Source organism: Phodopus roborovskii, unplaced genomic scaffold, assembly GCF_943737965.1.
Source record: "Phodopus roborovskii unplaced genomic scaffold, PHOROB, whole genome shotgun sequence".
NCBI lineage: Eukaryota > Metazoa > Chordata > Mammalia > Rodentia > Cricetidae > Phodopus > Phodopus roborovskii.
The window spans coordinates 2433221-2445864 of NW_026126586.1; the positions used below are offsets into that span (position 1 = coordinate 2433221).

The 12644-nt window shown below is 34.9% G+C and overlaps 1 pseudogene; it reads right to left on the reverse strand.

Annotated features, from left to right (window-relative positions):
- Positions 1–11791: 11791 nt before the first annotated feature.
- LOC127236524 (uncharacterized) lies at positions 11792–11887 on the reverse strand (annotated as a pseudogene).
- Between the last annotated feature and the right edge of the window lie 757 nt (positions 11888–12644).

Consider the following 12644-nt stretch of genomic DNA (forward strand, 5'->3'; position numbering starts at 1 on the left):
AAAGCTTAAACCCCAATATCTGTCTTTGGGTTTTTTATTTATCTATTATATTCCACTTACAGTGGTTAAAAGTGCATGTGCTATATATCTGGCTAATACCAAGTTTTTTGAGTGACTACATCAAGTGGAATACACTTGAGTTTTTCAGAAAGCATTTTTAAAACTTTTTCAATTTTTCTAATGAACTAAAAAAATTAATCTGTGCTTTTTTTTTATTTCTCCAAAGAAAGTCAAGTAATTTCACCTCTCCCAATGTATTTATGTCTTTATAGTCCTAATAGAAAAGATAGATAGTGCAGTGTTATTTGAAATAAAAGTAATTAAGATAGCAGTTTCAAGTATATACACATGGTTTTCAGTATCTGTGTCTCTGTTGAAGGAATTATATAATGTGCTGGCCTCCTGAAGCATACAGAACTAAGTTTGAATTGGAAGAAAACATGTTAAAAAGTTGGGATATATATATGTGTGTATGACTTTGTCAAGCAATTGCATTTTTTTCTCATTTCTGACAAAAAAAAGTAATTTCTTGGTTGTTTTTAAGAAATAAACTAAGCTGAGCTGTGGTGGCAAGCCATAATCCCAGCACTTGGAAAGCAGAGGCAGGTGGATCTCTGAATTCGAGCCCAACCTGGTCTACAGAGTGAGTTCCAGGACAGACTCCAAAGCTACAGAGAAAAATCAAAACAAAAAACTCTTAAATTTCCAGATTATTGATTTTGATTTCAGTCTCAACTATATAAAGTACAGTCCTCTTTTTAATTGCCATTTCATATGCGTTATGGATAAAATTATGGAATTTTTCTATTCATGTAATTTAAAATTAAATTTAAGTTTACTACCATATGCCTCAGTAGCAAAACATAATATAGGCTATTATAATCATTTATATAAATTAGTTTTTAAAACCCATTCAATATGTTTAATCAATATGTCATGAATTTCATATCTATATAATTGTCATCCTTGTAAATTCTATAGTATGTACTTTATGACACATACAGATTTTAAATAAAACTGAATAGACTTTTCTAGCCTGCATTATGGAGGAGCTTCTGCTATACAATTGTCTGATTAAATATCAGCAAAGCATCATGATGCTTAAACAAGCCAAATTTTGTTTTCCATCAATTTTTTAAATTAACTGATTATCCTCTTTCCAAATCTGCACATGATGTGGAACAATTTAGAAAGTGAATCTTTACATCAAATAGCTGTTCTAAGAATGCTCTTGTCTTTTGTCTGTGGTGATTTGCCAAACTGTGACTAAGTCTTTATGTGGCTTAGGGCAGTCACAAGGCCTGTGTGTTTTGTACATCAGTAATGATTAGAATTGTATCAGTTTGACAGGCAGTGGTGGCGCACGCTTTCAATCCCAGCATTCTGGAGGCAGTGGCAGGTGGATTTCTCTGGGTTTGAGATCAGCCTGGTCTACGAGAGCTAGTTTCAGGACAGGCTCCACAGCAATATAGAGAAACCCTGTCTAAAGGAAAAAAAAGGAAGTATATCAACATTATGGCTCCATTGGCTCTTACCTTTTGTAATGTGGTTAGTACACTAGAAATAACAGATGATCTATAGTACATGAGTCAAATTGTAACAGTAAAGTTTTGTCAATTTTGTGGTGAAAAGAACAAATGAACTAGTAGGAGAATAAAGTCACTCAAAAGAGAGACAATGATTTATTGCAATATTCTAAACATAGTATTTACTATGAAAAGAAAGTGGTTTTAAATTTTAAGACCGCGTGTGCGTGCGTGCGTGTAATGCCTGTGTGTGAATGAGTGAAGATAGATAGTGCATACCACTATCTGCTTGTATTTGATGCTTACGTAAGCAGTAGAGGCTGTTTCTCTCCTTTTACTGTGGGGTCTTGGGGATCACTTGGCTTGTCAGTCTTGCACAGCAAGCTTTTGCCTGCTGAGCCGTCTTGCTTGCCCTTTTTTCATTCTTAAATGCGGAAATTTTAATTTCATTTTGTAAAAGTTTGTGTGGTAGCTATGTGAATGGTGTTGATTATTACTCACTACACTATTTTATTTTTCCTGTGTAATCACAAAAAAATGGCTTTTTCTTTTAGTAAAACTCTGTGGTTATATGCTACTTAGTGCTTAATAAAGAATGATATGTAGGAGCTAGAGAGATGAAGCAGCAGTTAAGAGTATGGGCTGTGCATTCAGGGGATCCAAGTTCGATTCCTAGCACCTATATCATGGCTCGCAGCTTTCTGTTTTAGGGGGTCACCACACTTTGCTGGTCTGTGCAAGCATGGGGGACACATGACACATATGGAACATAGATGTGCATTTAGGCAACAACCCTGCATACACACACACAATGTTAATAAAGCAGTTTCCATGTACCTGTGACACTGTTATTTTGTAAGCAAATTACATTACAATGGGCATGCTATTCGTGGTTATAAAGGATTTGAATATATATTTTTAAAAGAGAGACACATGTTTAGCAGTCCCTGTGTCTCACAATTCCTCCTTCTTTCCTAATTCTTCCCCTTATTCTATTGACAAAATCTACAGTGATAACCCACAGGCATTCTTACATTCTTAGAGATTTTCTAATTTTTTTCCTTGCTTGCCCCTGTTATTTGGTCTGAAGTCATATTCTTTTTATAACAAGAAAGACGTGGGAAATGTGGAAGGGTCACTCCACCCTCTTGAGGCGTTTCTAAAGCATCATTTCAAGAGCCTCTGTGTTGATGGAGAGAAGGATGGAGGAAAGAGTTGTCACATTCTCTCATTGTTTTCGTTCAGTAGTCATGGCTAACTCAGTTTTTGTTTTGTGGAATATAATTTATCTTATGCCCAAAAGTCATCCTCTTGATCTTTCTTTTTTTTTTATGCACATAGTTTCTCATATAGTGCTATTTCTGTTTATTCATAGTCAATTTCTAATTGTTATCACAAAGTATTGAAATCTACAGACTCTAAGTACTCCATTTTCAGTGTATAATGTTAACTATGGTGCTGTACATACATTCTGTGTTTATGTCAGGGAAGGGTTGCAGAGGGGTGCTTTACAACCACCTTTTCAGCTCTAAATAGCTATTGTGTACATATGGTAAGGTACTGCTGCTTAACAATTAGTAACTGCTTTGATGAAACTAAATTACATGTTTAAGTTCCCATCAGGAAGTCGCTTCACATATCTGTATTAATGTATTCAAGGCTCGAGAAGGAAAGTTAATTTTCCAGCTTAAATATTTAATTCAAGCTTAAAATTTAGTCTGTAATTAGAGCTCCCAAATGGCAGGAACATGGAGTATTTGTCCATTTTAATTAGATTGTTGTTTACCTATTAATTATATATCATATCTTGTCATATAGTTTTGATGGTAACAGATGGTGCTATGAGTTAGTAAGGGTTTGAACAAAATAAGATTCCACATGATTTATTAAGTTGCACTTTATTAGTGAATGGTCTGCTTTAATCAGGTTATTTTCCAACTAAGGACTATGGAGCATTTCACTAGTTTTGGTAATTATTTGTGAACTCCTTGAAATACTGAACATAAAAGAAGTCTAAGATTGTGTGTGTGTGTGTTTAGTACAAAGAGGATTATTTAGGCTTCTTTTTAAGGTATATATAAATATTGTCAAATATACTTGGTAGGAAATTCAGTGCACTTTCCTAGGATAGTAGTAGGGATTCAGAATTCTATGCCAAAATGTACACATGAGTATTTGTGTGTGTGTGTGTGTGTATGTGTGTGTGTGTGTGTGTGTATCTTTGTTTTCAACCAGAGATAGGAAATATAAAATGATGAGTTTTCTCATTTTCATTTTGATAAAGTCTTCTTTTACATACTTTGAAATTAACAAAGATAAGATTTTGTGTTTACCGAAAAGTCTGTGAGCTCTTTCTTGTGTCTAGGGAAGGTGACCAACAAGATTCCCATTTTCAAAGAGTAAATGTTTGCTAGAAAGAATCTACTAAGTTTGTTATAGAATATTTTATTGTTGGGTTACTGTGTCAATTACCAAATGTTTCTGGAAAGATAGAGTAATAGAAAGTGTGGGTAGAAGGAGGAGAAGATGAGGGCTTTGATTATTTCTTACTTAATTTGAAATTTAGTATAATCCTCAATTAACATACCTTAATAGTAACTTTGCTAATCTTCTTTCCCTTAAGGTCATTTTGACAGCTGTGGTTAGTTTTTATGTAGAAAGCAGAAATTGAAGGTCTCATTTTTACTGATTTCAAGATGAGCACCAGAGCTCCTCATACACACCAGATCTGAGCCATGGCCTTTTGTTCCCTATGGAGTAAGATGCTTTATTTTTGCTGGTCTCTATTTTGTTTTGTCTCTGATTGTGCTTGTCAGTTTTCATCATGCCCAGTGCCTGAGATAAATTTACCAAGAGGAAATAATCTCTGTGTTCATTCGTTTGTTTGACATTTGAGCTGAAGATGTGTTTGGTCCATTTAGTTTTAGGAGTAGGATGAAGCAGGGCATGATGGTAGGAAGTACCTGGGAGAGCAAATCATTCACTTCATGGTGAATGAAAAAAGCAAGAAGGAAGAAAGTCTTTAGGTATCTCATCATCCCTCAAGCTGGAACAAGTTAGTGGCCTCTCAGCAACCTCCTAGAGGCCTCATCACCTTCTTAAAGAACCACACTTGGAGGCCACCATGTACCACATGGATCTTTGAAGAAAAATAGGTGTCACCTTTAAAGAAATGTATAGTGATTTTTTTTTAGTATCATCATTCTTGTAGTAGGATTGTATTTTAAATTATGCAGCAGTCCATAGTTTTAGAGTAGACTGTGTATAATATGGTACTTTCCATATGTGTGAACTTGTCATGCACCTAGATGTCTGAAGTATAAAAGCTTGTCTTACATGTTACTGAATTATGATCTTTGTATATTAATTATAATGTCTTCAGAACTGCTATATTTGTTGAGAAAAGATATAGAAATTCCCTGCCCCTTGCCTCATTCTCAATAAGAAGTGATCACTTTATTGAGACCTTATTTACATTTTCTCAATTATTTTGTGCCTAAAAGTGATATCACATATTGTGCTATAGCATTATAATGTTGAAAGAAATCTGTATTTTATTTAAAGTAATTCAAGATTATTTTAACCTAATAATCACGGGGGAAAACGAAGGATCACAAGCTTGAGTGTTTCCTTGTGAAGAGATAACAAATTCCAGGCCAAGTACAGCCACGTAGTAGGACCTATGTTTAAAAAGTTATTCACTGAGAATATAAATAATCACTGTTTTATTTTTTAATGTTGTGCCCTTTGGGAAACTATACATTATATTTCCTTTAACAAAACATATTAAACATAATATGCACCGTTTTCATAAAAGAAGGGTCCCAACAATGTTTAGCATAGCAGGATCACCCTGAGCATGCAGGAGAGGAATGCATACCTTGGAAGTGACCAGCTGTTCTCAGATCTACCCATCAAGAGTAGACGCATATGCCTTGTACTGAAAACTCCCCAGAGCTAGGAAAGTCTAGTGATGTCATGGATCTGGAAGGAGAAGCATCTTTACTTAGACCCTCACTACTTTCTAAATATTTGTCCTTACACCCGCAGGTTAGTGCAGCTCCCACTCCTCACCAGGGAAATTTCTCTTTATTACAGTCGGAGACCATTGTTCTGAGGTTGTACCTCCTGGTAATGCCAGAAGTCTCAGCAATATGCTAACTATGACTGGGGAAAGATCTGAGACCTCAGCCTTACACAAAGAGCTACAAGCCACTAAGCAATGCTGAGAGCAGGTGAAATTGTCTTCCCTGGAGGATCACACCATTTGTTTACACACCACACACACACACACACACACACACACCCCAACTAATGAGGAAAGAGGCCATGAATTTGAAAAAAAAACTAAGGAAGGAAGGGCTTGGATAGAAGAAAGGGAAGGGGGAAAGATATATCTCAAAAAACAAAAAAACAAACAAAAAAAAAGAATTTTTTTTTAAGGCAAAAGTAAATTGAAGCATGTAAATGATTCTAATTTGGAATGTTTTTACTTGTAAAGAAACAAGAGGATAGCTTCATATTTATCTTTTTCTATTATGCTGTTTTATCTGGCACAATAAATAAATTCTTATATAACTAAAAAGCTCTTTGGTGATTATTGATAAAAGCAGCAAATGAAAATAGAAATGAGATATTCTTTGTAGTTGAGTTTTTCAAGTTGTGGCCTATACTTATCCCTCAAGAGCACTTTTATTTCTGCAGCTAAGCATGGATAGGTTTTGCTTTCCCAACTAAAATGATAGTCCTGATTCATTCATGTATGCATATATGCATGCATGTATGTATGTATGTATGTGTGTGTGTGTATGTGTGTGCATATGTGTATATATGTATATATATTTCTCTTCCTAAAGGAAGCACTCATGACAAATATTTGTGAGATTATAATATTTGATTATTCTGTCATACTTGATACTGAGTTGGAACTATGACATAGTACATTAACTGAGTGGAGGATTGAGACTATAACCTAATGAGTAGCTGAAAGAATTTTGAGAATTCTTTAGTGAAATAATGGACACTCAAAAAAGGTGATATCTGATTAAGCTGCTAGTAATCAATCTGTAATTGATATTTGTAGACAACAGAAATTTTCAAAATTAATATATGCCATTAAATCTAGGCCCATAGACACCCAGGTTTCCTATAACAGGCCACATGGGGTAGTGTAGTAGTGACAACAATAACATCCAATCATCAGTTTTTCCAAACATTGGAGAATAGGAATGGATTAAAGCTGACAATTTAAAGTTCACATCTTAAAGTTATATTCTCATCTAACTGACCAAGGAACCTAAATTAATAAATTTAAATTGGATCTTTTGACTGATTTTAATTTTTCTTCCTTTTTTGTTCCCTTTACTCAATAGCATGGCATTGTATTGGTATGTGTTGTTTTACAGCTCCAAAATTGAAACAGTCTGTGCAAGAATTGAGTTCTTAAGGTTTGATGTCCATATCTGTTTATTTATTTACATAGGGTATAGGATAAAGTGATAGCCATTTGTCTAAGATGAGCTCTGTGTAGAAGTGATAAGGGTTTGATAAGGTTCTCACAGGTACGTGTGGAATCAACTAGCTCTTGAGGAGAAGATTGGAAATAACCCCTTGCAATGACCTCTTCTGTTCATTTTGAATTCGGTGACTGACTGGAAAGCTTACCTAAACTTTAAGATTCAGTTGAGTTATACTTTTTATTTTTTATTTTTTGGCTAAATAATTTACCATCACTGTCCTTTGCACATTATATTAAATATGCATTAGATTGAAATTCAGTTAGTTATTTGTTTATGTTTTCTGTTATACCATCCGTTCCTTTGACGTAAGGGTACAACCTAGTAAGAAAGTTGATTTCTTGGTGAGGATATATTGTGAAAGTTTGTCTGTCTTTTGGTCTTCCTGTTTTATTTTGATTTTAGAACCATGTCAACATAAAATGAATTGTGATGTTACTTTTTAAAATATAACTTTATCCCCAATTTATTGAAGCCTTGTTTAGAATTAACCACACTATGATCTTGATACACCTTTGAGGGTATGGGCATTGTAGTGGTAGAGTAAAGCTTTGCTTATATATCCAATACCCTCTTCAAGTGATAGCATATTCAGGTTCTTTAAAGTTCGCTGAGTTGATTATGAAAATATATTTCATGGCATGAAATTTCTGTCCATCTTATGTTTTGATTTTTTGATGTTATCTGAAGAAAAGTGCTAGCCCATCGTCTGCTGTTACATATTCTTTCTTTTAACAGTGCTAAATTTTTATTTTTCTCTTTTGACTAAGCCTGATGTAATTATATTTTTAATTCTTTAAACTAATTTTCAGCCTTTTGTTATGAAATATCACACAGATGTAGAAAACAATTTCGAAGACAACATGCATCTGGAATTATTGTGCATTCTTATGAATATTACTTGGGTCCAGAATAAAGCTAGTCTGTTACAGTGGAAGTCCTCCCATGGTCTCTGAGAGTGATAGCCTCCCTTCTTCCCAAAGCCACCTTTCTTTTGATTTAGTTCAGTTTGTGGTGCTGATATTGAATGTGCATCTCTAAACTTTATGGTTTACCTTTCAAGTTTTTTTTAATCTGTAGAGTTATTTCCACACATTCCCTAGTCTCTTTCTAAATGATCTGCTGAAGACATTGGTTGGCCTGACCTATTGAATTTCTAGGAGTTAGCATTATAATTTTATAATAATGTTGGGATTGCACCTTTTGTTACATTTTCTTAAATTGACACATAGATGTACAAATTGATGGGGTTTTGATGCAGCCTCATAGTCATGGTAATACAATAGGTACTCTTGTGTCCTGTTATCAGGAGACACAAAATGCCTTTTTAATTTTTAATGCTGCTAGTCACTGATAACTCAAAGCCTAGAACCATTGATTATTTCATTTTTTAAATTGAAAGTTTTGAATTAAAATATAATTAAAACTCTTCTCCTTTCCCTGCCGTCCTTCCAACTTTACCCATGACTTCCCATACTATTTTTGAAATTGCTGACCTCCTTTTGATTTTTATTTTCCTTTCTCTGTCTCTATTGTTGTTCTCTCGCATACACATATAAATGGATAAAACTATAGCTACAGCCTTCTGGTTCCATTTAGTGTGGCTTGTGTTTCTAATACCTGGGCTGACCACATTGTATTGAATGACTATGAGGCTGCTCCCTGCCAGAGGGAAATTCTCCACCTCTTGCCAGTCAGTAGTTACCTGTAGTTCTTTGTGTAGGGGTGAGACTCCATAAAATTTCATCCTTCCACATGTCTATGAATGTTATCATTGTCCATGTCTTCTTTAGGTAGCCATATTTTAGTAGTTTCCACCTACTTATAGGCAATAAACTATAACAGCAGACTTCTTGCTCCTCTAGATTTTACAGTCATTCTGCCCCTTCTTCAATGTTCCCTTAGGTTTAGATGCAGTAGTTATATTGTTGGTATATCTGTAATTGGAGTTCTTAATTGGTCTAAGTAATAAGAACCCAGAGTCAGATATAGAAGAAAATGCTGAGAGATGAGAGAAGGAAAAAGCCATAAACCCCTTTACCTCATTAGCTTTCCAGTATAAGAGTGCGAGTTCCTGTTTCTTCCCACTTAAATTCCCTTCCCCCAGCCATCTCACTTCCTGTCTGTCTGTACCAACCTCCAGATCTCTATGGTTAGCTAGTGGCAGCCTCCATCCTCTGGTTTTCAGACAATCTTTATTTGTACAAGCAAGATACCACCACATATACCCTTGGAACTTACAACCTCTTGTGATTGTCAGTAATGACCTTTACTGTAAAAAGGAGTTTCTTTGATAAAGCCTGAGAGCTTCACAAATCTGTGAATATAAGGTAATTCTTAGAATGCAATTAGGAATCACAATGCTCTTGTGAAGAGATGGTAGTATATTTTCTTCCCTATGATCCTTTACCTTATTAGCACCAGGTAATTAATTGGCTTGGTTTCTAGTAGCAGACATAATTTCCTTTCTATTGAGTGGAACTAAAGCCCAAATTGATAGCTGTTGGTTACAGCCCATATATGAGTGCCATTATTACAATTTAGGAAGTGCTTTCTGTGGTAGTCTTTGTTATAATTGGTGTCACGGTTGGGTAGGGCTGTTGATTATTTCCCTCCATTGGCAGCTCTCGTAATACTTTCTGGTACTATAAAAGGAAAAGCACAGGCAGCAGGCTTTCAAATCACATGTAGCTCCTATCTTCTAAGTCCCTGTGTCTGAAGTGTGTGGTGTCTTCAACAATAAGAATTTACCTTTAGCCTGGCAGTGGTAGGCTGCTTTATCCTTTGCTCTATGTCTGCTATCCACTCATGAATGAGTGCACAGTGCACACCATGTTTTTCTTTCTGAGACTGGTTACCTCACTCAGGATGGTTTCTTCTAGTTCCATCCATTTGCCTGAAAATTTTATGATGTCATTTATTTTTATTTTTCCCACTGAGTGTACCAGATTTTCTTTATCCATTCTTTGGTTGAAGGGTGTCTAGGTTGCTTACAAATAGTGCTGCTATGAATATAGTTGAGCAGATGTCCTTGTGGTATGAATCCTTTGGGTATATGCCTAAGAGTGGAATTGTTGTATCTTGATTCCCATTTTCCTGAGAAACCACCATACTGATACCAGAGTGGCTGAACAAGTTTGTGTTCCCATCAGCATTGGAGGAGTACCATCTTAAACCTATAAGAATGGCTAAAATCAAAACACCAACAACAGTTTATGCTGGAGAGGATGTGGAGAAAGGACTTCTGGTTGTGAGCCTAAACTTATTTTTAATATTAAATTTAAATTTGTGTTGTGGTCAGGAAATGTAGACCATATTTTTCTAATACATTAAGGTAATTTTTGTTTCCTCTTACATAGACATCTTTGCTAATATCCCAAGTGACATTTTAAAATATCTGCCTTCTTTGGCTTGTTGTTTAGACGTATGTTAATCATGTAGGTATTACATATAAAATCCTTAAAATGGTCTGTATTTTGGTGTCTTTTGTCTGTACTTATTGGTGGACAGGATAAATGGAAGGTGCAGACACCTCTGGAATCATGAATGTCAGTGTACAGTAGGTTTGCTTTTCTCCAGGATCATTAATGTCAATGTACAGTGGGTTTACTGTTGTTGGTTTCTTCTGAGCATGTATCAGAGTGAGAATTTGTTAAGACACTAAGACACAAAGTAGATAGACACTATGTAATTATGAAATAGGTGTAAAAATGTGAGAGATGGAGTCTAGTCCCTAATTTTGATTAAGACAATGATATAGCGGATGGGTTATCAGTTAAATCTAACAACCCATTTTGTATAGCTAATAAACCAATTATGCTGATTTTCGATGACATGTTTTTGACATATGGGCATTATGTAAAATTCAAATTTCTTTCCATAAGTAAAATTGAATTTAAGAGCTATGTTAACTAGTTGGGTGGTTGGTACAGAGATTCTGTAGCCTACAAATCCTAACATACTGGTTATTAACATTTTATAAACCTTACTCAGGATTACCTTTTGCTCGATCATCCCCATTTCAAGGATTTTGTTATTATTGTTGTTACTTGCTTTATTTGGAGGCTTCTGCCCTTAAGTTTACATTGTAGTCTTGGTTTGTCTAGTACTTGAGATCCTTCTGTCTTGTACAGAGTCCTTTACTATAGGCAAGCTGATTTATATATATATATATATATATATATATATATATATATATATATATATTATTTTTTTTTTAAATGACCCAAGCAGAGCCCTGTGGGACGAGGGAACCTGGATTGAAATATGCTTCTATAAAATTACCCTGTCGGCAAGGCTGTGGGGCATTTTCTTGAAGTGGATGTGGGAGGGTCATGCCTACTGTGTGTGTTGCCTGCTCAGGGCAGGTGGTGTGTAAGAAAGCCAGTGATCAGCTCTCCTCCATGGTGTTTCTGCTGTGGCCTCCCTCAGTGATTGATGGGCCTGAAGGTAGAAGATGAATTAACCTTTAGATGCTTTTGGTTATGGTCACATTAATAGGAAACCTGAGCAGTATAATAGGCATGTGCCTCAATCCATTTTTTGTTTTGTTCTTAGCATTGTGAGGCAGTATCTTATGCAGTTTATGGTAAGCTTGAACTTGTGATGTTTCTGCCCATTTTTTTGTGTGCTGATATTATATAAGAAAAATAATTTATTATGATGGGTTTTTTTTCTTGTTTTGGTCAGTAGAAAAATAATTTATTATGATTTTTTTTTCGTGTTTTGGTCAGTAACTTAGAGACCCAACAAAATGTCAAACACTTCACGAATATTTGTGTTATCCTTGCACAGTGACCTTGCTAATCTTCTCTGTTTTAGTATATGTGCTGCCTAATTAAGCACTTCTTTGAAAAAAAATTGTGTGTGTGTGTGTGTGTGTGTGTGTGTGTGCGTGTGCGCATATACTGCAAGTCCATGTCAAGTAGACTATGCTAATAAACTGGTAGCTTTTAAATACTATTCAGAATATCTTCACTATTGAGGTAAATTATAAATTCAAGAAGTAGACTCTTATGTTTTGCTTGGATTAGGTTGTCAACCTTTGTTTTCTGTGGTGATTTTTATGAATAATTTCCACACAGTTTCCTCAAATTACAATTTAAGTGAATTGATGGTTAAAATAATTCTGAAAATTAACTTTCAGTACTGGGAACATGTTATTTTATTTAGTATTAAACTTGGGATTTGATACACAAAATACTTTGTAAAACATTTTAAATTTTGAGTTACATTTTAGTCATATGAAACATTAATTTTCTTTAGTTTTGCACATGTTTGACACATGTATGTTACCCATGGTTTAGAGGTTGTTTGTTTGAAGTGGCGTCTTACTGTGTCTCCCTGTCTAGCCTGGAATTCTTTATTTAGACTAGCCTGGACAAGATCTCAGAGAACCACTTACCTCTGCCTCGTAGATGTTAGGGTAAAGGAGTGTGCTAATGTGCCCTGTCTTTGTTTGTATTGTTTTTCATAGTCATCAAAATAAAAGAAATGATCAGTGACACATCCCTACATTGTTAGTAAATATAATCACATAATCACATTTAAAAATTTGTTATTATTTGGTAGATTAGAGCCAATTTTAAAATATGTTTTAATA